Source organism: Poecilia mexicana, unplaced genomic scaffold, assembly GCF_051168715.1.
Source record: "Poecilia mexicana isolate PSO_F unplaced genomic scaffold, ASM5116871v1 scaffold_3, whole genome shotgun sequence".
NCBI classification, from domain to species: Eukaryota; Metazoa; Chordata; class Actinopteri; order Cyprinodontiformes; family Poeciliidae; genus Poecilia; species Poecilia mexicana.
The window spans coordinates 31,066,700-31,090,887 of NW_028263372.1; the positions used below are offsets into that span (position 1 = coordinate 31,066,700).

The 24,188-nt window shown below is 37.3% G+C and overlaps 4 pseudogenes across 6 annotated transcripts; all 4 read right to left on the reverse strand.

The window, feature by feature from the left end:
• Window positions 1-2,354: 2,354 nt before the first annotated feature.
• Window positions 2,355-5,062, reverse strand: LOC106922150 (UDP-glucuronosyltransferase 2A1 pseudogene; annotated as a pseudogene).
• A 139-nt stretch (window positions 5,063-5,201) lies between these two features.
• Window positions 5,202-13,112, reverse strand: LOC106922149 (UDP-glucuronosyltransferase 2B31 pseudogene; annotated as a pseudogene). Of its 4 annotated transcripts, none has more exons than XR_015762549.1 (3): window positions 12,960-13,111; window positions 10,214-10,281; window positions 5,202-7,610 (listed from the first exon to the last, which is right to left on the reverse strand). The product of XR_015762549.1 is annotated as a UDP-glucuronosyltransferase 2B31 pseudogene, transcript variant X1 (transcript). The 4 variants fall into 4 exon arrangements; XR_015762551.1 differs by lacking the exon at window positions 12,960-13,111 and adding an exon at window positions 10,478-12,011; XR_015762552.1 differs by lacking the exon at window positions 10,214-10,281 and having other exon boundaries at window positions 12,960-13,112.
• Window positions 13,113-13,742: 630 nt separating this feature from the next.
• LOC148160270 (UDP-glucuronosyltransferase 2C1 pseudogene) lies at window positions 13,743-18,037 on the reverse strand (annotated as a pseudogene). The gene is made up of 2 exons (XR_015762553.1): window positions 17,715-18,037; window positions 13,743-16,201 (listed from the first exon to the last, which is right to left on the reverse strand). The product of XR_015762553.1 is annotated as a UDP-glucuronosyltransferase 2C1 pseudogene (transcript).
• Window positions 18,038-18,948: 911 nt separating this feature from the next.
• LOC106922148 (UDP-glucuronosyltransferase 2C1 pseudogene) lies at window positions 18,949-24,065 on the reverse strand (annotated as a pseudogene). The gene is made up of 2 exons (XR_015762554.1): window positions 23,752-24,065; window positions 18,949-21,068 (listed from the first exon to the last, which is right to left on the reverse strand). The product of XR_015762554.1 is annotated as a UDP-glucuronosyltransferase 2C1 pseudogene (transcript).
• Between the last annotated feature and the right edge of the window lie 123 nt (window positions 24,066-24,188).

Consider the following 24,188-nt stretch of genomic DNA (forward strand, 5'->3'; position numbering starts at 1 on the left):
TAAAAGTATTCGCACCCAGTAAACATTTTCACATTTTGTCACAAAGTGACTGCAACATTCAGTGTATTTCCTTTGGATTTTATACGATAGAACAAAACAAAGTAGCTTGTAAATATGAAGTAGAAGGAAGAGAAAAAACAACAAAAAATCTGAGAAGTCTACTGCATATTTGTATTCAGCTGACCTGATTGTTTTACATCTAGACTTAACTGCATCACTGTTTCTACTAGAAACAAAGTCTTCCAACAGAATGATGATGTCATATTCAGCAATTGTGGATATTGTTTTATCACCGAGCCCTCTCCAAACTTCTACACAACTAACTTGTCTTCTGTGGTAATTGGTCTTCCTGATTATATTTCTCTGACCAACCTCTGAGGTCTTTACAGAATTTACATTGAAATTAAGTTTCTCAAAGTCAGAGTCTAATAAAAGTCCCATATCAGGTGACTTGCATACTAGATGGGGTGGATTTCTGTCAGGCAACATGGTATTTGAGGTTTAATACAAATTCATACCACACTTCAAATAGATTTTTATTTATTTATTGTTTATTTTATTTACTCATAAATCTGGTATCCTCTTTCACTTTACATTTTTGTGGTAGTCCGTGTTGAGACAGAAAAATAAAATTCAGTACAATAATTGAAGTTTATAGTTGTGAATTATGAAGCACAACTACAAGTACCTTTGAAAAACACTGTAATTGTAAATCACAGAAAATGTTGGAAATAGTTAGATTTGTTAAAAACAGTAACTGGTTTGTCTACAACAAGTTTGTTTTCTTAAACTGCTTCCTGGTTACAAGCATGAATAAAGTGAGAATGAATATCACGCTTTTCTAAAAATAATATATATATTTTTGAAAAATATCAGTTGTCAACACAGATTGCTTTGTAACATTTTGTAAACTTTTCATCCATTTCTTTTATGTTTTTTAATCTGTATTTCTTAATACACTTTTTTTTGTCTAATTTGTTAACTATATTGCCTCATAAGGTGTGTCTGCCAGGCAGCTAATATTGCTATGTCTTTTATTATTCTTTTATGCTAAAAAAATAATAAAAATGTTCCTCTAAATTGAAATTCCTGTTCCATATATAACCTTTTGAGACATAGTTCTGAGTATGTCCAGCAAACAGTTGTAATCTATATAACTAAAATCCTCCATCAATCCATTGTCTATAACTGCCTGTTCTTGAAAGGCAATTTGTAACATGACAAACAGGCAAAATAACTCATTTTTAAAGCGATGGTTGCATTTTCCCTTTATTTTTAGTATTAGAATGATTTTCCTAATGAGGTAAAGTCCTCAAATGTTTCGGACAGTCATACTTTGAATATAGTTTACATTTTTCCTTCTAGAAAAAAAACGAAGTATGTCTAAAGGTTTCAGCTTTTACGTAGCAATAGTTTCCCTCATATTTACAGACTGCTTGAACAAATTGAAATAAGTGTTGTGTCAATAGTGAAATTAAGAATACTGTTGTTTGGAAGTTCACTTGTGCCTTCATTGAGCTGAAATTCTGTTGTTATAATTATTTTTGATTCATCAGATGCATCTCTTCTTTTGCAACAAAGCAAAGCTCAATAATAAGTGTAGTCAAAAGTTCCCTGAAAAACATAGCAAACAGTCAAACCAGCTTTAAATTGGCAACTCATAGATTGTGCTTCATTTGCTTTGCTGGTTGACGTTTGCAGATTAGAGGTCATGTGTGGCCTTGCAGAAGTTGTTTTTAGACATTCTGTTGCCTTCACCTTTTGACACAGAGGGGGATTTTAGTTTTTGGCAAATAAGCGTAAAGCCACAACAGCGAACACACGGTTTCAATGAGAGAATGTGTTCACTCTGGTTTAGTTGGACTATTCTATTACAGGACTATTCTAATACAAATTATTACCTATAGACTCACGTTTATGGATTTAAATGCTAAATTCTGCTTCACTGAGTTACAGCCTTCCGATCTCTTGCAAATTTTCAGCTCAGTGGAAAAATAAAAACATTTTGTAAGTTTGTTTTCACATGCTAGATTATTTTCTTTTAATTTTAAGATCTGTCATGAGCTAGAGTTCCCAACACTTTTTATTTCACTTATGCTGGTGTTTTTATTGGCAGTGTTGTCTATTATTTTCCTCTAAGATGAAATACATTTTGTAGCAATGCCAAAAAAGTGTGTAAAATTCCATAAACTGTGTTGCACTGCAGCGCAGTGTAGTTGAACATGCGGTATGAAGAATCATAACCAATATCTTTAAAATTACCCATCAGGATACAAAAATAAACTAGACAACTAAGAAAAAACAAAGATTTCAGTGTTGAGGTTTGAAAAAAAAAAACAGAAGCAGTTAAAATATTCACTCAAGATTCTTTATTCAAAAGATAGTTCAGAAAAAGACTCTAATATTACTAACACCAGACCAGGTGTTTCCCCAACTCATTTAAATGATCTCAGTTTCACAAAAAACACAAATAATCTAGCCTATGGGTTTACAATTTGTAAATCTAAACTCAAAATAAATCTGTCTGGTTCCCATTTGACCACATTTCTTGTCTTTTCATTCTCGTTTCTTCTTGTTTTTCAGACACAAACGCCACAGGCATTTTAGGAGGGCAGCAAACACACCAAAAATAACCAGCATAGCTCCCCCTAAAAACAGCATCACATCTACACAGTGGTAGGAATACCAGGGCAGCCTGTAGGACTCAGTTCTCAGGTGAGCAGCTCCTCTGTTCCTCATGACAAACTCTATCCACCAGATGGCTTGGTCCAGGGGCTTCATTGGCTGATCTCTGTGCAGTCTGGATAGTCTCTGCATATTCATCCTATAGGAGGGTTCAGTTAGGACTTCCTGTATCCCCTGCAAGAACGTGTCTTCAGTCATAGTAGAAATCTGAATATTTTTCCCAGCTCCTCTCATTTCAATTCTAAGCAGATTATCATGCTGGTCGAAAATCAAAGGAAGACCCAGTATAGGAACTCCATGATAAATCGCCTCCTGAATACCATTTGTTCCCCCGTGAGCCACAAACAATTTAATCTTCGGATGTCCTAGAAGGTCGTTCTGAGGCATCCAGTCTACCACTAAAGTGTTGTTTCCCAGATTGGCTGGCCTGACGCCTTTATACTTCCAAATGACTTTTTGAGGTAATTTGGCAAAAGTTCCAGCAATCACTTCAGCTAAATCATGGGGTAAATCTCCAATTAAAGTCCCCAGAGACATTATGATAACTCCCTGCTCTCCAGAGCTCCTCTAAGTCCTCAGGCAGGGGTTTCGCAGGTTTACACTGGAACCCTCCCATATAGACAACATTTGGCATAGTGGGACGGGGAAACTCAAACACAAAGTCTACTCTCATGAGCCACAGATCGGCAGTTTGAAACACGGATAAATAGTCTAAATCTGATCCAAAGTACTTTGTAAATAAGGCTTCATAATATGGTAAAATATGCCACATAATTTGGTATTCATTTAAAGCAAATATCATTACATTTAGGACTCTCTGAATAAAAGACATTTTGTCAGACATCTCTGTACCAGTCATTGGAATATACGAGAGAGGAGAAGGTGCGATTGCAAAGTGGCCTTCGCCGTGACTGGTCCATCTCACATTAAAAACTAGAGGTAGTTTGAGGTAATGTGCAAGTATGACACCCATTGGTAAAGCAGGATCTGTAAGGACAAGGTCATAGTTGGCGTCTTGCATGGACTGTATCAGCTCTTTGGACTCAAAAGTCTTTTCAAGACCTTTGGCCGATTTTATGTGGAACTCTGAGACCTTCTGTGCTTGTTCCATTTCCAGTTTGATACGAGTCCAAACAGACTTCCCCTCCCTTTGGATTTTCAGCAGTTCAGTCACAAATGATTTTATGAAGTCTTCGTCAAATCCAGACTCTGTGTCGGTATTAATTGAAGTATAGAACGGGGAGGATTCCGTGATATACCAGTTGTCTGTCTGTCGCACAACAAAAATCTGATGACCCCTTGAATGTAGTTCTTCGATGATGACTTTCATGTTCACCCAGTGGCTCCCGTCAACTGGGAGGACAAGTACTTTCCCACTGCGTACCACCACTGGACAGAGCCAGATCAGACTGATCCAGATCCAATGCATTTTGTGTTCTAAAGCTGCAAAATAAACATCCAATAATTTAGCATATTTTTACCCTACATGTATTTTTCAAGTAAAACTATGTATTGCATAAAAACCAATATGGGATTCAAAAAAGACGTTTAATAAATGTGATTGTAGCAATGTTTTTTTTTTCTGCTGATGTACAATCCCATATGCAAAAGATTAACTTGTGTTGCTCAGAGGTCTTGATTAAGCAAACTGTTCCCTGTATCTGACCCTCTACAGATCCACTAGAGCAAATCAGCTAATATTGACACAAAAATACATGCAAAGACTAAAATAAAGGTTACCTGTTTGGCTGCAGGTCCAAATTTGTCTTTTAAGAATTATTCTTTTTCAAAGTGTTGCCCGTACCAGGTTCAAACTGGAAAAGGACTGTGCAGCTGTATTTATGGGTTCTTAAATGTGTAATTGATAAGAGGGTACAAAGTTGACAGAGAGCAGTACATTGTGTCCATATAAGCCGTACATCACAGGAAAGCTTGGCGTTGATAACTTCAAAGTTGCTCTTCTACATTTTTACAGTAAATCAACAAAGTATTTGTAGGATGTTTTACTATTTTTGATTTGTTTTCAGACTTAATGGATATCTTTTTCCATTAACAATTTCAATCAAAATTTGAAGAAATACAGTTGTTGTATAACATACTGTGCATTTCATGCACAATATGTTATGTTGTGATTGTAGAGCTCTTCACTACTCAGAGTGATGCAACAGAGGAAACTACATTTTCATCCGGAGTTGGGCTTTTTGAGACTTTATCAGATTTACAGGAAATTACTGTTGATCTAGTCAGGGACATTGGAGAGCAAATTGCTTGGGAGCCTTTTTCTGTATACTTTGGATGTTTCCCCTCATGCATGAGTGCACTTTTCCCAGATTCCAGCTCTACAGTCAAAAGAAATGCATGTTACATTATCTGGTCACCAAGCTGTCCTTTGGTTTAAGTACAACCATAAGCAGTATTAAGAAGGTTTAGAAAACAGATGGGCTGATGAATAGCACCACCTACTGGATATTGAAGACATCAGCAACTTTTTTGAACCAGAGTATTTCAGCAGTATATTCAATGTAACAGTTTATTAAAAAAACAAAAAGCCTCCAGTCATCTTGAAATATAAACTTTGTGCAACGTATTGAGTCAGATAGCCAAGCTATAAAACAGAACTGCACATTATTCAATGCAAACAGTAAAACAGGATGTAAGAGATTTAAAGTGGGTGAAAGGGTGCATACACTAATCAGGCATAATATTATGACCAAATACCTAATACTGTTTTGTTTTGTAATGTTTAACATTCAGAAGTTACCAGCCGTAAGGTGCATGGTGACTCAGCGTTTTAGATTTGTCCCTGTTCAATCATGCACATTTAGCTTGGATCTTGTGAATTTGGAGACCAAGTCGAAATCACAAACTCATTGTGTTGCTCCTTTGACTCTTCCTGAATCACATGATCTGTTGCAGGACACATTAATCTGCTGAAAGAGACCACAGATATCAGAAAATACCACATTCACAATAAGGTTTATGGATTTAATAGCATCTAATAAACTATTGCATTCTACAAATATGAATATTTTCAGTTTGATTTTTTTTATTGCTAAAATAAACTAAAACAAAGCATTAGCATTCCGGCACCCTGAAGATTTAATTATTTTTCTGCAAACTTACTGTGATGTAACATCTCTCTCTCTTTCAAGGAAGGAACTTATTCATAACACATTTACGGGTATTATTTAGGTTTAGTGGAGAGTCTTAAGTTGACTTATCTCAAAAGCTCACTTGGTCTGTTTCATATGACAGATGAAAAGGACCCATGTAGAACCAACAGTGAGTTGACATAATGTTATATCTGCTCGGTCCCCCAGTCAGTCAGGTTTCACTTTTCTCTTACAACATAATTTGAAGCAGTGCCACAATAACCAAGAGAAAACCAAAAATATTAGTGCAAAAATTGCTATCAAAAATAAAATGACATCTACAGAGTAATAGGCATACCAAGGCAGCCTGTAAGACTCTGTTCTGAGGTGAGCAGCACCTTTGTGCCTCATGACAAACTCAATCCAGAAGATGGCTCGATCCAGTGGCTTTATCTGCTGATCTCTGTGTAGTCGGGAGAGTCTCTGCATGTTCATCCTGTAAGATGGCTCATCCAAGACTTCCTGAATAGTTTTCTGAAATATTTTCTGATTTATATCAGACACATCCAAAAGCTTTGCAACTCCTTTAGCTCTTAGTCTGGAGAGATTGTCGGCTTGATCGAACACAAAGGGAATGCCCACCATTGGAACCCCATGATAGATAGCTTCATAAATTCCATTTGTCCCTCCGTGACTTACAAAAAGTTTGATTTTCGGATGGCCTAGGAGGTCGTTCTGAGGCATCCAGTCTATGATTAAAGTATTGTTTCCTAAAGAGGGAGGTTTGGTTCCCTTGTACCTCCAGATAACTTTCTGGGGTAAGTTAGCAAAACCAGCGGCAATTTCATCTGCCAGGTCATTTGGAAGCTCTCCAATTAAAGTCCCCAGAGACATGATGATAACTCCATGCTCTCCAGAACTTTGCACAAACTTCTCCAGGAGTTCAGGAAGTGGTCTTGCAGGTTTACACTGGAACCCTCCCATATAGACAACATTTGGCATGGTGGGACGAGGGAACTCAAACACAAAGTCAACTCTCATGAGCCACAGATCTGCAGCTTGGAACAGAGAAAAGTAGTCCACATCTGGGCCAAAGTAGCGCTTAGCTAAAGGAGAGTAATGTGGTGCGACCACCTGCTTGTACAGATTCATCCTCATGTGGTAGAAAATCATGTTTTTCACCCTTTCAAAGAAGGTCATTTGATCCGTAAGCTCTGATGGTGGAAGTGGGACGTAGGAAAGAGGAGAAGGTGCAATAGCAAAATGTGCTTCACCGTGAACAGTCCAGCGAGTGTTGAACACTATCGGCAGGCCAAGGTAGTGAGCCAAAAACACACCTCCTCCATTTGCAGGGTCAGTCAAAACTACGTCGTACTTGGCCTCCTGGAGGATCTTCATTAACTCTTTACTTTCAAATATGTGCACAATCACCTCGCAGATCTTTCTGTGTAATTCAAAGAACTTGTCTTTCAACTCCATGTCTAAAGCGAAACGGGTCCATGCGGACCCATTGCTTCTTTTAATTCTAATGACCTCGGAGACAAAGACACGGTAGAAATCCTCATTGCCACCAGAGTTGACATTCACTGTGATGGTTTCATATTGTGAAGCCGTCTCACTGATGTACCAGCTGTCTGCAGCCCGAATGACAGTCACAGAATGCCCCCGTGAATGCAGTTCCTCCACCAGCACCTTCATGTTCACCCAGTGGCTGCCATCATGTGGGAAAACCAGAACCTTTCCAGCAGATGCAAGTGAACTGATGGCAGAGAAAAAGAAGAAGAGGACAGCCAGTGGCCAAAACATCCTCAAATCTTCCAAAGTTGGCACAATCTGAAAGGAAAGTGAAAAAGAAAAAAAAATCACATTATTGTTGGTATTCCAGGATATTTGAGCTCAATCACCCTGCAGTTAAGTTTCACTGACTGAATAGTCTCTTTATTTCTTTATTTGTAGGAGGAAGTTCCCGCTGGCAGCACTCACGTGTACATAGCACATGGAGCCTCTCTGGGGAAAACTAGTTTTGTTTGGCGCCAAGAGCCCTGCAAGAGCTTGGCATACGTGGGAGATGGCTGTGTTTTGCTGCCCTGTGTGTCACCCTGTACCTCTTTGCTCCTTTGCTTCACTGTTGACCTTCATATGTTTGGGGCGTATGGCTGCTCTGGGGTGATGCCTTGTTTGTGTCTGCCTGGGGCTGTTGTGACCTTGAGGAGTCGTGTCCACCTGTCCTTTGCTGCTCTTGGGTGCTGAGTGTTGCAGGTTTTCTATCTTTTTCACCACTCTAACAGCTGGGCACCTCCAGGTGACAAATTCACTGACATACACCTGTTTTACACAAATGCACTTACATCGACATGTATGCTCACCTGCCACCACAAACAGGTTACTATTAGAGCAATGTGACCTGTCTATATTGATGCTAAATGCAATCTTAAACTAAAAGTCAATCATGCAAATAGGATTATATTTTTATTCTTTTTGTAAAACTAGATACAGGGTAACAGTTTCTTTAAAAGCTATGCTTGAAATACCAAGACAGAACAAAGGAGAAATAAAAGAATTCTGCAAGAGATGTGAGCCAAGAAAAACAACAGACGCTGTAAATATATATGTCTGACCTATTAAAAACAGGTTAGCCATGGACTGGGTATGGAATAACATCTGCCTTTCCGTTAGTGACCTCATGTGCAAGGTACTAGACTCACTTCCTTGTATTGCTGTTCTAAGAAACCTCTGAATGAAAACTAAAACCCTTAAATTCAAGCTTCAAGGACGTACTTCATAAGTTTACACAACTTTTTATTTTCAACTGTGTTCAATCTTTCATCTCACAATAGTTGTATTCATTTCCATGTCAAAACAGAATAAATATTTTAAAATGAAAAAAATGAAAAAAGCGAACCCAAGGAGAATGGAGTAAAAAGCTGCAAAAGAGTGATAACGTTTCATCTAGATTGCCAGACTAAGGTATCAGTGCTTAACACGATGGCCATGCAAGACAAAAGTAGTGACAGCAAAGTCTCCAGAGCCCAAATTCATATAGGGGATATTTATGAAAATAAACTAAGCATTCAAAGCACTAATATTCTGACCTTATTCAGGCTGCAATTTCTTCTTCAGTTCAGACCAGAGTTGTTACTTTGATGACATTAGGTCTGAAAAAAGTTTGTGAGCAGAATAATTTGTATTGGGAGAATCATGCAGATCTAGCTTTTTTCCACAAAATAAATCCATGAGGATTGAACTTGTCGAACAAACATGGACAAATGTTCCAAAATGTTAGTCCAAGGACACCATAACAAGTTTAATTCTGTCAGCAGTTTGGTCCTTAGAAAGTTAGTTTTAGGAAGATATAAATGTGAAGATGGAAGGGGAAGTTAAAATACAGACACCATCCTTCCAAATGGCTTGACCACAAAGGAAAGAAAAAAGTATGCAGTTATTGGTTACAGAAAACATATTTTTAATTTGCTAAACTTGGTGTTTTCAGTTTGCTTTACTGTTATTTTGTTGCAAAGCTCCAAATTAAAACATAAAAATAAGTAGGAAGGAAGAAAATATAAATATGTACAATAAAAAATGTGAGTGGGAGTTGACCAGTTTTATGCCGTGAGGTGTGTAGCTGTTATGGAATCTGGTTGTTTTGCCTTTGAAACTGTTGTACGTTTTGCCAGAGGGCAAGGTTGAAAGGAAGTGAAGTTCGCATGATTCTCTCTGCTGCCCTCACCACTCTCTCGACACATTTCAAGTCAGAAGTGTTACACGATCCAGAACAGACAGAGACGCTTTTGACTGCTCACTCTGCTTGTAACTGAGGATTGTTTATTTTGTGTAATCCAAGAGTCCTGATGTTTCATAAACAGGAGGTAAAAAGTGATTCCTATGAAAGATTTCCAGATGCTTTATGGATGTGACTCACAGGGCTCTTTTTGTTACAGAATTTTAAAGTTAATTATCCACTTAAAATAACCAATATATAAACTGGCTATGATTTGTGTAAAAAAAAAAGTATTTTCGACATCAGCCAAAAGAGCTTGCTGCAGATGTAAGAACTGAACAAGTTCATACAAGCTGTGAAGAGCTGAAGCCAGAGAAACATTAACATCACAATCCCCTGCCACTGTTACCCCATACTCATTAACTGTATGCTAAGAGAATCCTGTTTTTCCTGAGAACATTAGTCACGGCAGAACCCTGGGACTGTGCTTTTCCATCTTGTTTTTACCCTACACTCACTACGCAGCATGTCACATGAAAGAAACCCCTGAGTGAGAGATCCAAGAAAGAACAGCTGCCAATGTTTAGTAGTCAGAAAAGAACTGTTTTGCATAGAAACAGTCAAAACACTCACCATAAATGTTCTGCAAAATGCAGAGTAGAAAAACACACTGAGGTGCCTATTCAGATATGTAATTCAAGAAAAGATACAAACTTACTGTTGAATCTCTTGCAATGCTGCTTCAGGCTTGACATGAGTCAGTGGTGTGAAGGACAACATTCAGGTCTGGAAAAAAAAACAAAAAAAACTGCTTCATGTGTCTGATCTGAGTCTAAAGTTCCTGCCTTTTAAAGGGAAGCTCATTCAAACAGGAAAACCACAAGGCAGTATGTAAACCTACACTGATAATTTTGGTGGCATTTAATAAAGCAGGACATCGCCAACAGACATGAAAAATATCTGAAAAATGAACAGAACTCACTCAGTATCTCTGAGAATGACAGACAAGAAAATGATGCAAAAATGCCATGCTGTCCCTCTCTATTTAGACTCATTTGTAAGAGACAGGCATTGTTCAAGCCCACTATAAAACATGACACCCACACAGGCCTAGGCACACCCTAAATAATGAAACTCCACCTCTTATGTATATTGTACCAAAGTGAATCATACTAAACCAAACCCCACTAAGTGACTTGACTGTGGTCAACTACGCTAAGAGCCCTGCCCAATGAAATGTAAAGAAAATGTAAAAAGAATGTGCATAAAGTGGGTCAAGTTGTCGTTGAAAATCTTTGTTCCACCAAATAAATGATGGAGTTTTCTTTTTCTGTCAAAAGCTTCCTGTTTTTAACACTACTCACAATAACAATACTCTGTAGAAAAACATGTTCAGACACACGCAGAACAGAGAAAGCACATTATGTTACATTCACCAGGCTCCTTTAGCACATCTAAAAAGTTGCCTATAGTTTTTTTCTTTTATTTAATTTAAGCTGAAAATGCATTCAAGACCTTGTCGGTGTATCTCAGATACATTACACAGCAAGACATACTTCAGGTGTCGATTTCTGTTTTACTGATCTTGACTTACACTTCATAAAAATCCCACGTTAAGTTTCTTAGAATATTTGAACATAAGAACTATTGAAACTGGATTTTGTTTTTTGTTTGTTTACATAAATTTTATGATATTGGCTACACAGTCATGAGGAAGACTGCTGACAACAAGGTTATAACAGACTGTAGCTTACACCTGCAAAAGTAGGGTAGGCAGCAATAGGGCATTGCTAAGGAAGCTGGCTGTTCTCAAACTGCTGTATCCAAGTATGATAGAAGATTGGAGATGATGATTTTATTTTTCAGCTGGATTAGGCATCTGCTCAAAATGAGGCACCCTGATACATTTATGCAAATAGACAGGATTTAATAATGTAAACAAACCATATGTGGGGGATGGACAGTAAGAGTTTCCATACACCATCAGTTTTTAATCAAGTATTCATTTTTTAAGCGGTTGTATATAACACTAACATTTTCTGACACACACTTTTGGGGATTCTTCAACTATAAATCCTGGTAGTCAAAAGTAACAGAGGTCATACTTGAAATATTACTCAGTGTGCAATGAATCTGTACATTGTATGAGTTTTACTGTATTTTATTTTCATGTGTGCATTGCATTGAGGTATATACATAATGAGTTTTGTTTAAGTAAATTGGTTGTTCATAAGATCTTCAGTTCTGTCCTGATTCTTGTTCCAATTTTTGTAAACCATGTTCCAATATGTGGTACCTTAAAACTGCTACATTATTAATTTACTTAAAATCTATCAAATTTAACATATTCTATCCTCCACCCACTGTCACTATTATTAATGTGTGCAGCCGACCCACTAATTAACAGACCGGACGTATTTTGCCTATACAGAGAAAAAATACCAAAAATGTTCTCACGATAAGCTTAGATCTTGCAAGATAGTGTTTTGCACTTTGTGGTTATTCAGTTTTTTTAAACAGTGCAGTCCACCACTTCTAGACTTCTTAACAGCTTGAGTAAAAGCAGCTGTGCAAGACAAGGTTTTGCAAAGCAAACGGGAAATGTAATTGCAACGCAGAGGAAACTTATTGCAAGTAACCATGAAAAAAATGAAAGATGAAAAGGTAGTGTGCAAACACTGAGGCATTCTAACATTATCAATTTGTGGCCAAAAATATCACCCCCAAATGTTACACTCTCAGCTCCCTCAGTCTTTGGTCCAAACCAAGAAGAATCTATAATTTTACGTTGACCAAACATAATAACAGCTGACTGTCTGCAGCTCAAAGACAGTGTTTCACACCTTCACCCTTTGACTACATACCTTTATTACCTGACACACCATGAGTTACCACTTGTTTTACTGGTTCTGTGGTTTAGTAATCTTCACAAGTAAAAACAAGATATATTCAAAACATGACCAATCGTCAGAATAGTCTGGTGTCAAATGTCTCTGTAGCTGCTGATGCCCTTTGTATGAAGCAATCTCACCACAGCAGATGGACTGAGACACAACTTTTCATATCTTCACAAAAACAGAAACATGCACATGAACTTTGTCAACTGACTCTGGTAAAAAAAAAAAAAAAAAAAAAAAAAAAAAGCAAGGAAATAGTGGGTGTGTCATGATGCAGTACTACATCAGAAATCTGACACCTTATTTTTGTTCACGCAGCAGCAGTTACATTCCTTTTTTCAGTCATAAATATCTCTTGCGGTTTTCCTATGTATCAGAATTACTGCCAAAATAATTCATAGCTTTTCTAAATACAAATGTAGTTAGTTTCATGGAGACACAATCTCAAGTGTCTCCCATGCGCGAAAAAACCGTACGAAAACAATAACATGTTTACGAGGTTCATAGCCTCACCAGCTATGAACCTCTCCGCACGTCACTGGTCTGCACAGAGATTTCCATAAATACCTGATAAACATGACTGTAGCTAGAAGCAAGAGCAGCAATGCTCCTGTCTGGACGAAGATTCAGGATTCAGACGAGGATAAGTAGACAGAGCGGTAGATGAACCAGGGCACCCTGTGGGACTGAGCTCTGAGGCGAGCAGTACGTTTGTGCCTTGTAACAAACTTTGCCCAGCAGATGGCAGTATTTACTGGCTTCATTGTCTAATCTGTGCAGTCTGGAGAATCTGCATGTTCACCTGGTAGGACTGTTTGTTGAAGATTTGTACAGATTTTTGGACGTTGTCATCATTGTACAGTATGTTCGGTATAAGATGTTTAGATCCTCCTCTGGCTTGTCACCAGAGCCGATTGCCAAATTAATTGAAAAACAAGGGTAAATTCACAATTTGGACTTCATGCCACAAGACCTTTTATGATCCACAGATAGTTTTATCTTTGTTCATCCTAAAATGTCTTTTTGTGAAATCCAGTCAGCTAGTAAAAAGTTGTTACTCAGAGTGAACAATTTGGTGCATCTGTAGCTCCAAATGACTTTCTGTGGCAATACATCAATGAACGTTGTCATTTTCCTTGCTGCTATTAACTCAATGTGCACTGCATATTACTCGTCCAAACCATAAATATTAAATTCATCCTGGATTTCAGTCTACAGTGACAAGCACAAAGTCTATCTTCTGATAGATTCTTTGTCTATGCAAAGGTGAAGAGCTCATGCTCTTTACCCTAGTGAATGCTACTAAATTTTGATAATGTGTGCAAGGAACAAAGATAATAAGCTTACTCATTGACAGGACAAATGTAGGTGCAGTTTATTCAATGTGTCTATTTTCACCATTTCAAAACAACACATTTAACAGCTTCTCCTGTCACTTGGTATTTATATACATAATGGTATTGGCACTTGCCACTACAGTGTTATAAAATGAGTGCAACATTATCACTACCACCAAAGACCTTCAAACTTTTTTCCATTTATATGAAAGACATTGTGTTCTGTTTCTATATTTATTTCAAAAAATGAATGCAAAATAAGAACATAACTTTATTGAAGTTATTTATTTTTGCAACTCTATTTACTAAGTGAAACAAATTAGGAAAAAAAATACACAGACTGAAGTTGCAATGTCTATTTTTGTTCATTGTGATTATTTTCAATACCAGCTAATGCAAACATAACACTTACAGTAGAAAGTACGGCTACGACCTGCCTAACAATTATTATTCTAACTGGTTCTTTCAATCTGACAGAAGTGCCTTATCAGAACATCCTAAAAACTGAGTTAGCAAAGTTACTGATTTAAATAATTTAATTAGACAGTTTGTAAATGGGACATTGTGAAGTTTGGTATGTCATTCCCAGATACAACTTCTGATTTCTAAGGACTTCAACTTTTAATTCTGTCCTGCTGCAATATATAATATTCTGTTATCAAATACAAGAATGGGACAGATTAAATATGTCTTAAATGATTTATTAATTTACGATCTCAATTAAAAGACAAACATCTATTTATTTGTTTAAAATCTTATGAAACAGTACTCTACTTCCAATGACAAAGTTCAGAATATACCTTTAAATTAAGAAAACAATTGCTTTCATACCATGAACATGCTTTTACTTACAGGCAATATCTTTACACATAAAGGATATAAATATTACTCACGTTTTACTTTACGTCTACACACAGATTTCCATAAACACCTAATAAACACGACTGTCGCTAGAACCGTGAGCATCACTGCTCCTGTCAGGAACAGGACTACATCTACAGAGTGGTAAACATACCAAGGCATTCGGTAGGACTGAGCTTTCAGGTGACCGGCTCCTTTGTGCCTCATGACGTATTCTATCCAGAAGACGGCTGTATCGATTGGCTTCATTGGCTGATCTCTGTGCAGCCTGGAGAGTCTCTTCATGTTCTGCCTGTAGGACGGTTCATTCAGAACTTCTTGCATAGATTTCAGGAAGTTGTCATCTTTGTCCACTGTACTCAATGTAAGAATTTTAGCTCCACCTTTCTCTTGCAAACGCAGCAGATTGTCATATTGGTCAAAAACCAGAGGAAAACCCACTACTGGGACTCCATGACACAAGGCCTCCTGGACTCCATTTGTTCCTCCATGAGCCACAAATAGCTTTACCTTAGGATGTCCTAGAAGGTCTTTTTGAGGCATCCAGTCAACTTGCAAAGTGTTGTTACCCAGAGTAGACGGTTTGGGTCCTCTATAACTCCAGATGACTTTTTGTGGCAATTTCGCAAAAGCTGCAGCAATACTATCTGCAAGGTCCTCTGGCAGTTCATTAACAAATGTTGAGAGGGACATGATAATGACTCCATGCTCTCCAGAACTCTGCACAAACTCCTCCATGTGATCAGGAAGTGGTTCTGCAGGTTTACAATGGAACCCTCCCATGTACACGACATTAGGCATTGTGGGACGTGGGTAATCAAACACAAAATCGGTTCTCATGAGCCAAATGTCTGCATCATTTTGTATCTGCTCAAAGTCACAATCAGGTCCAAGGTACTTTTCACAAAGTGGCTGGTATACAAACTTAGACGCAAACTTGCTTTGAATAGAAGTCAATAGATACAAAATGATGTTTTTAACTCTCTGAAAAAAAGTCATTTTATCAGTGAGGCCAGATCCTGTCATAGGGATGTAGGATAATGGTGAGGGAGCGATGGCTAAATGAGCTTCTTCAGGCATTAGCCAGCGAACATTATAAACTAAAGGGAGATTCATGTATTTGGCCAAAATTGCCCCATTACCCCAGCATGGATCAGTAAGAACCAGATCAAACTTGGTTTCATTTAATTTCCTCATCAACTCCACATTATCCAGCAGAGTTGGGACAAATGAGCTCACAGAATTGTGAACATCAACAATTTTGTCGAGCAGGCCTAGCGTCATTCGGAAAAAACTGGTGATAGGTAAAGTCCCCCGTTCAAGTTTTAGAAATTCAGAAAACATTTTTTTCATAAAATCTGCATCTATTAAGCTGTTTTCTACTGGAACTATGAAAGTATTGTAATATAAGGGATTATCCTTGATGTACCAGGTTTTGCTGGGTCGTGCAATAGTAACATTGTGTCCCCTGGAGTGTAGAGCTTTAAGAATAATTTCCATGTTTATCCAGTGGCTTCCTTCTGTAGGAAAGACCAAGACGTTGCCACCATGACAGCAGGTGGGAATTAGAACGAGCAGGAGCAACACACTGCAGCAGCAGACTGCTTTCATCTGAAATAAAAAAATATATCATTCAATATATAATTTTAGTACTATAAAACAGACATTAACACAACAGGTCAGCCTTCCCTAATTCTAATCATCTCTTGAATGGAATAGAAAAAATACAGTAAAAGGTATGCATTAATATACATATAAACTGTAAAAGTCTAATAGTTTTTTTTTTTTTGTATCAACATAAAACATGCAAACTATTTGCTGATTTTTTTTTGTATCAACATAAGACATGCAAACTATTTGCTGACTGAAAGGTGTCAGAGGAAATGTGAGTCGTCTCTCATGGTATAGCATGAATAAGTATTTGCCTCCTTGAATTTTTATGCTGCTTTGGAACAATGTTGTCCCACTTTGTTTTAATTTTGCTACATTACAGTGGTGAACTAGCCTGTTTGCAACAAAGTGCTGCAAGTGAATACAAGTCTGGACTTTAAATAGGCCACACCAAAATGTTCCTCTTTTTGAGCCAGTCAGGGGTGAAGTTGCTGGTCTGGTGTGATTCATGTCCTGCTGGTTGAGTGTACTGAAGCTTAAGGATCTTCTGTTAGAGAGCAGAAGTCATGATTTCTAGCTGTTCAGAGTCTAAAATAAAAATAAATACAGAAAAAACACCAAACTATTGCTACCATGTTTGCTACCATGTTTGACACGTTGTGTGATTTTGCTTTCGAAATTGCTATGTTAGCTCTACACCAGATCAACTTTCAAAAAGTTCCATTTTCATCACTTTAACATTATGAGCCATCTACTCTTCTTTAACATTCAGTTGGGGAAAAAATCTGAACAAGAGGTAAATGAAAAGAAAAAAAAATCACAAGAAGGACTAAATGGCAAAATAAAATAAAGGTAGAAGAAAGTTTTTTTTTTTGTTTTTTGCCTTTTTGCATGTCATCCATTTTTCATGAAACCCATAGGATACAACCTTCATTAGTTAAAAATCTGGTACATTGCTTGTATTACTAGTAATTATCCTGGTCTCTAGGCACATCATTGAGCAACTCTCACTGGTACATGAACTTGAACACAGTTAAACTGGGTTTGATTCCACTCCCAGATTTAATTTTGAAAGACTATTTGAGTTGCTAATTTGTTTGTTTTTGACACCCTTAAGCCTGCCACTATAGGTACTTTTATCAGAGTTAGACAAACACGGCTCTACTAAACTAAATTATCTAAAGTTCGTTTTCTATATAATCTACAACTGAATGTGGTTTTGGATAACTTTCCCATCGGATATTACGGGATTTGAGGGCTGCACCTAATCTGAAGTATAGTGGAACAGATTATTTAGGATATCTACAGCAAGCAAAAAAAAAAAAAAAGAAAAGTGAAAACACGTCTTGACAGTCCTGTATTTAACATTGCAGGGATCAACTGTAACATACTTAGCTCCCTGATGTACAAGTGTAACTTTACATGTGCAAAAATGTCAAGTAACAATTTCCTGAGTAAAATAACTGAGGAGATTTTAATAGCTAGCTAGCGAGATATAAAGAGAGCTACTTACCGTTAGTTTTCTTAGTCCAGACCTACTTGAAAGCTGTTTCAGAGTGCTGCAGGACAATCCCCATACGGAACACACCTTTAGTCCAGCCACGCCTATCAAATGGTTCTATAAAGTAATAACCTTGGTGTGAGAACAGTAAAAACAGACTGACTAAGAAAAATTATGCGGTGATTTTCAGGAATGTGAAACTGAGGCCAATCGTTGAGTTTTGGGGAGAAATTTTGTTTAAAATCGTTGTTCAATCCAAGAATGATGACATGAAGTGTGCAAAAGCAATGAAAGGAAAGTAAGTAAGTCGAAACTTTAGAGGAAGTCACGGAAGTGTCAGTCTCCTGTTGAGAGAAAATATAGCGACACCTAGTGTCTGAGAAAAGGAATGCAGCAATTAGAGACCGCGTTTGGCACAGTGAGTGACTAAATAACACAAACTTTGATTCAGACAAACTGTGCAATTTTTAAAAAAAATGTACATATCAAGAAATAATTTAGCATTAAAAAATTCACTCTAAATAGGTAAATGTGGGTTGAATCCAGTGGAGAATCTGCATGTTCACCTGGCAGGAGTGTTTGTTCAAGACTTGCATAGCTTTTTGGACGTTGTCATCAATGTCTGAAAAGTGAAAGACTTTTAGGTCCTTCTCCCGATTGACAAACTGATTTAAAAACAAGAGCAAGTTCACTATTCAGACTTCATGCCACAGGACCTTTTATACTCCCAGTTTTCCTCTGTGATCCACAAACAGTTTACAGTCTACAGCTACAAGCACAAACAGTCTATCTTCATAAAATGCAGAGGTTAAGAGCTCATGCTCTTTACCCCAGTGAAGGCTACTAAATTATGATAACGTGTGCAAGGAACAAACATAATAAGCTTACTCATTGAAAGGACAAAAATAGGTACAGTTTTATCAATGTGTCTTTTATCACCATTTCAAAATGGCATTATTACCTGCTTTTCCAGTTGTTTGGTATTTATATAGAGAACAAGGCAACCCAAGCACAAAGGAGTAAAAGTGAGTCCACTGTCAACTACAGTGCGATAAAATGGGTGCAACATCATCACTAACATTAAAGACCCGCAGACATTGTTCCATTTATATCAAAGACATGGTGCTCAGTTTCTAACTTTATTTCAAAAATTTAATGTAAAATAATAAAAAAAACAACTGTAAAGAAAAGTAATTTATTGTAGTAACTAAATTTAAAAGTGAAACACGTTAGAAAAATGATAGACTGATGTTGTAATGCCTTTATCTTTGTTCATGGTGATTATTTTCAATGACAATGACAGAATAACATTTAAAATAGAAAGTATGGCTACTACCTGCTTAACAATTATTATTCAAAGACAATATAGAACCTTATTAGAATATTCTAATTTATGAAACAGCTGAGTTAGCAAAGTTACTGAATGAAATAATTTAATCAGACAGTTTGTAAATGGGACATTGTCAAGTTTGGTATGCCATTCCCACGTGCAACTTGATAACCAAGAATAATGTCTTTAATCCTGTTCTGCTGCAATATATAATATTCTGCTATCAAACACAAGAGTGGGACAGATTAAACATATTTTAAATTATTTATTAATTTACCATGTCAATTAAAATACAAACATCTATTTATTTGTTAAAAATCTTTTAAAACAGTACCCTACTTTGAATAACAAAGTTCAAAATATTCCTCTAAATTAAGAAAACAATTGCTTTGATCAATAAACATGCTTTTATTTACAGGCAATATCTTTACACATAAAGGATATAAATATTACTCACGTTTTACTTTACGTCTACACACAAATTTCCATAAACACCTGACAAACACGACTGTAGCTAGAACCGTGAGCATCACTGCTCCTGTCAGGAACAGGACTACATCTACAGAGTGGTAAACATACCAAGGCATTCGGTAGGACTGAGCTTTCAGGTGACCGGCTCCTTTGTGCCTCATGACGTATTCTATCCAGAAGACGGCTGTATCGATTGGCTTCATTGGCTGATCTCTGTGCAGCCTGGAGAGTCTCTTCATGTTCAGCCTGTAGGACGGTTCGTTCAGAACTTCTTGCATAGCTTTCAGAAAGCCATCATCTTTATCCACTGCCCTGAATGTAAGAATTTTAGCTCCACCTTTCTCTTGTAAGCGCAGCAGATTGTCATACTGGTCATATACCAGAGGAAAACCCACTACTGGGACTCCATAACACAAGGCCTCCTGGACTCCATTTGTTCCTCCTTGAGACACAAATAGCTTTATCTTAGGATGTCCTAGAAGGTCTTTTTGTGGCATCCACTCAGCCAGTAAAGTGTTGTTACCCAGAGTAGATGGTTTGGGGCCTCTAAAGCTCCAGATGACTTTTTGTGGCAACTTCGCAAAAGCTGCAGCAATACTATCTGCAAGGTCCTCTGGCAGTTCATCAACAAAAGTTGAAATGGACATGATAACAACTCCATGCTCTCCAGAACTCTGCACAAACTCCTCCATGTGATCAGGAAGTGGTTCTGCAGGTTTACAATGGAACCCTCCCATGTACACGACATTAGGCATTGTGGGACGTGGGTAATCAAACACAAAATCGGTTCTCATGAGCCAAATGTCTGCATCATTTTGTATCTGCTCAAAGTTGCAATCAGGTCCAAGGTACTTTTCACAAAGTGGCTGGTATACAAACTTAGACGCAAACTTGCTTTGAATGGAAGTCAATAGATACAAAATGATGTTTTTAACTCTCTGAAAAAAAGTCATTTTATCAGTGTGGCCAGATCCTGTCATAGGGATGTAGGATAATGGTGAGGGAGCGATGACTAAATGAGCTTCTTCAGGCATTAACCAGCGAACATTATAAACTAAAGGGAGATTCATGTATTTGGCCAAAATTGCCCCATTACCCCAGCATGGATCAGTAAGAACCAGATCGAACTTGGTTTCATTTAATTTCCTCATCAACTCCACATTATCCAGCAGAGCTGGAACAAATGAGCTCACTGAACTGTAAATATTAAGATTTTTGTCGAGCATGTCTATTGCAATTTCGAAAAAACTGGTGAGAGTTAAAGTCCCCTGTTCAAGTTTTATGAACACGGAAAACATTTTTTTCAAAAAATCTCCATCTACCAAACTCTGTTCTACTGGAACTATGAAAGTCTTGTAATATAAGGGATTATCCTTGATGTACCAGGTTTTGCTAGCTCGTGCAATAGTAACATTGTGTCCCCTGGAGTGTAGAGCTTTAAGAATAATTTCCATGTTTATCCAGTGGCTTCCTTCAGTAGGAAAGACCAAGATGTTGCCACCATGACAGCAGGTGGGAATGAGAACGAGCAGGAGCAACACACTGCAGCAACAGACTGCCTTCATCTGAAATGGAGAAATAAATGTTTTTCATTAATTAATTTCAATAATATAAAACAAAAAATAATTTGTTCATTCTAATCATCTTTTGACTTGAATAAAACTAATGCAAAATGTATTAGTTAAAATGTATGAGCTGCAAATGCTACTAGACTATTTTTCACTGTCATATGTTCTTTTACCTAGTAGTGATGGTTTTCATGTAATCAGTGATACAGAACTCTTGAGTTTTTGTCATGATCCATGTTTCTGTGTATTTAAGGTTTTTCTGTGTTTAGTTTCTGTCCTGTGAGTCTCTGTTGTCTCTGCGTCTTCCCCTGTTGATTGATCCCAGCTGTGTCTCTTTCCTTGATCACCCTCCCAGTGTATTTAAGTCCAACTCTTGTCTCTGTCTGTGTCAGATCTTCGTCGTACGTCTTACATCTAACATCTACTGTCAAGCTCTCCAGTCGCACTGTTTAAAGTCCTGGTTAGCCTTAGCTCCTGTATTCAGTCACCTTGTTGTCCGTTGCTACCGGTTATTAGCTGTGTGCTATTGTTCCTGCCATGCTGCCTGACTGGACTGTTTTTGAGCAACATTCATCATTAAAGTCATCATCATCTTCATCTGGGTCTCCTGTGTTCATTCTCACCACCAATCACACCCCATGACAGTTTTAAACATAAGGGAATTTAGAGCTCATCACTAAACTTTTCCAGTTTCACCGTTCAGGTGTATTTTCCCAGCAAATGCACTTTGACATATTGTAGTTTGGTTGCATTTTAATGTCTACATAAGTATGGAGGACTGAAATATTAATAATTAAATAAATTAAAAATAAAAGCAGAAATCTATATATATATTTTTATTTTCCGCACATAAAACAATTATCTACATAACTCAAAAAGGGTGAAAAAATTGTTTTAGATAATGTTAGCATCCATAAACTTATAATTCTCACTGGGAAGAGATTTCTTAGTTTTTACGATGTCTATTTAAAAAGTAATCCAACTGTTTTTCAAAGATTGCTGGACATAATGGTATGTCAAATTAAGCTGTTTTCTTGTTATAAATGTTCTATTGATTAAGCAAATAAACAAGTAAGCATAATTATCTAAAAAAGCAAGACCACCATTACCACCCTCAAAGATTAAACATGTCTATTTGCAGACGCCGCAGTGGAAACAGGAAAATCCACAACCTCTTTTGCTAGGAGTTTTTTCTGCAAACTGAAATAAACAGCTTCATTTAATGATTCACATTTTAGGTAACAAAGAAAATAATTCACTATACATGTCCATTTTATGTAGGGGGAACATATTATTTCAGGTGGCTGAAAGAGCTAAAATATTTTGTTCCCCCATCCTAACTTTGTCAGAAAAAGAGCAAATGTTTTCAAACTTGCAGGATTTGTTGTTGATGATGAGTGGAATCAACACAGTAAAAGACTTGCAGATAAATTAATTTGTTTCCATTTTAAGGGGGGGAACAGATTTTATCAGGCGCTTAAAATATTTTGTTCCCCCATCCTAACTTTGGCAAAAACAGAGCAAATGTTATGAAAATCACAGGATTTGTTGTTGATGATGAGGGGAATTAACACAGTAAAAGACTTGCAGGTAAATTAATTTGTTTCCATTTTATGTAGGGGGAACAGATTTTATCAGGTGCTTAAAATATTTTGTTCCCCCATCCTAACTTTGTCAAAAAAAGAGCAAATGTTTTCAAACTTGCAGGATTTGTTGTTGATGATGAGTGGAATCAACACAGTAAAAGACTTGCAGATAAATTAATTTGTTTCCATTTTAAGGGGGGGAACAGATTTTATCAGGCTGGTGAAATATCCATTCTCTCCTCTTCTCCCCCTATAACTTTGGGAAATAAAAAGTAACTGTTTCCAAATTCTCAAAAATTATTATGTGTGATAGCATACTAGACATTTCCTTATTTATCATTAGAACGGGACTGACCAAAAAGTTTACACTGATCTTTTCAGGAAGTCTTTATTTTTGTGCCCTGCTATCAGCCAGCTTCCCTCCTCCTTTATCAGAAATGAAAAATTATAAATGCACACTTCGTGTTGGGAACCTGTGTTTGTTGACTGACTTTTATTTGTGAGGCTTACGAGACAAAAGCTGAAAAAAAAAAAGATCGATTCTCTTCGCGTTTAAAATAACACAAAACAGCGTAAAAAGACCTCCACACAGGACGTCGTTTATTTACGTATGTATTTTTATTTTGATAGCTGCCGATTAAACTGAAAGTTACAACATTGACATGATTATATGAGTAGTTTTTACCGAGAAATCGATCAGATGCGCCGTGAAAATGGTCAGATCCGCCGAATCTACTTCTCTGGCTGCAATGCGCGCTCCCGACACAGGGGGAACAGATTTTCACAGGGAAACAGAATTTCTCACAAGACCGGGATCAATTATAACATGCATTGCTCCCTGTAAAGCTTTGCAAAAATGTTCAGTAACGTTTTCCAGAGTACCTGTCAAGTTTCCCGCTTTGGCCGGGAAACTTACATATTTTACTCCTCTGTCTTCCTCTTCCTGCTGTTTCCTGTTACAGTAGTTTTCTTCACACCCACCCCCGCTCCGACGGCAACAGCAAACATTTCCCGTATTCTCAAGTCCAAAACTTAACAGATATGACAACCAGACAGGAGATTAAATAGATGTACAGATGGATATAGCTACTTACAGTTTGTCTTCTCAGTCCAGACAGTGGAAGCTGTTTCAGAGTGCCACAGGACAATCTCCATAAATGACAAGCATAAGGTACACACAGCCTTTAGTCCAATCACGCCTACCAACGGTTCTACAGAGTAATAAACAGAACAGTCGTAGCAGATTGACTAACTCAAATGAGGTGATGTGAAAATTAACTGACTCGTATCGTCGAGCATAGGGATAAAATGCGGTTTAAAATGCTATTCCATACAACAATGATGACATGAAAACCGTGCAAAAGCAATGAAAGAAAAGCAAGCAAGTGGAAACTTTACAGGAAGTCACCAAACTGCGATTTGCTCTGGCTGAGAGAAAATATTGTCTCCATGGCTACACCTAGTGCCTGAGTAAAGAAATGTAGAAATTAGAAACTGATATATCTTTGAAGCACGACACGCCTTGATTCAG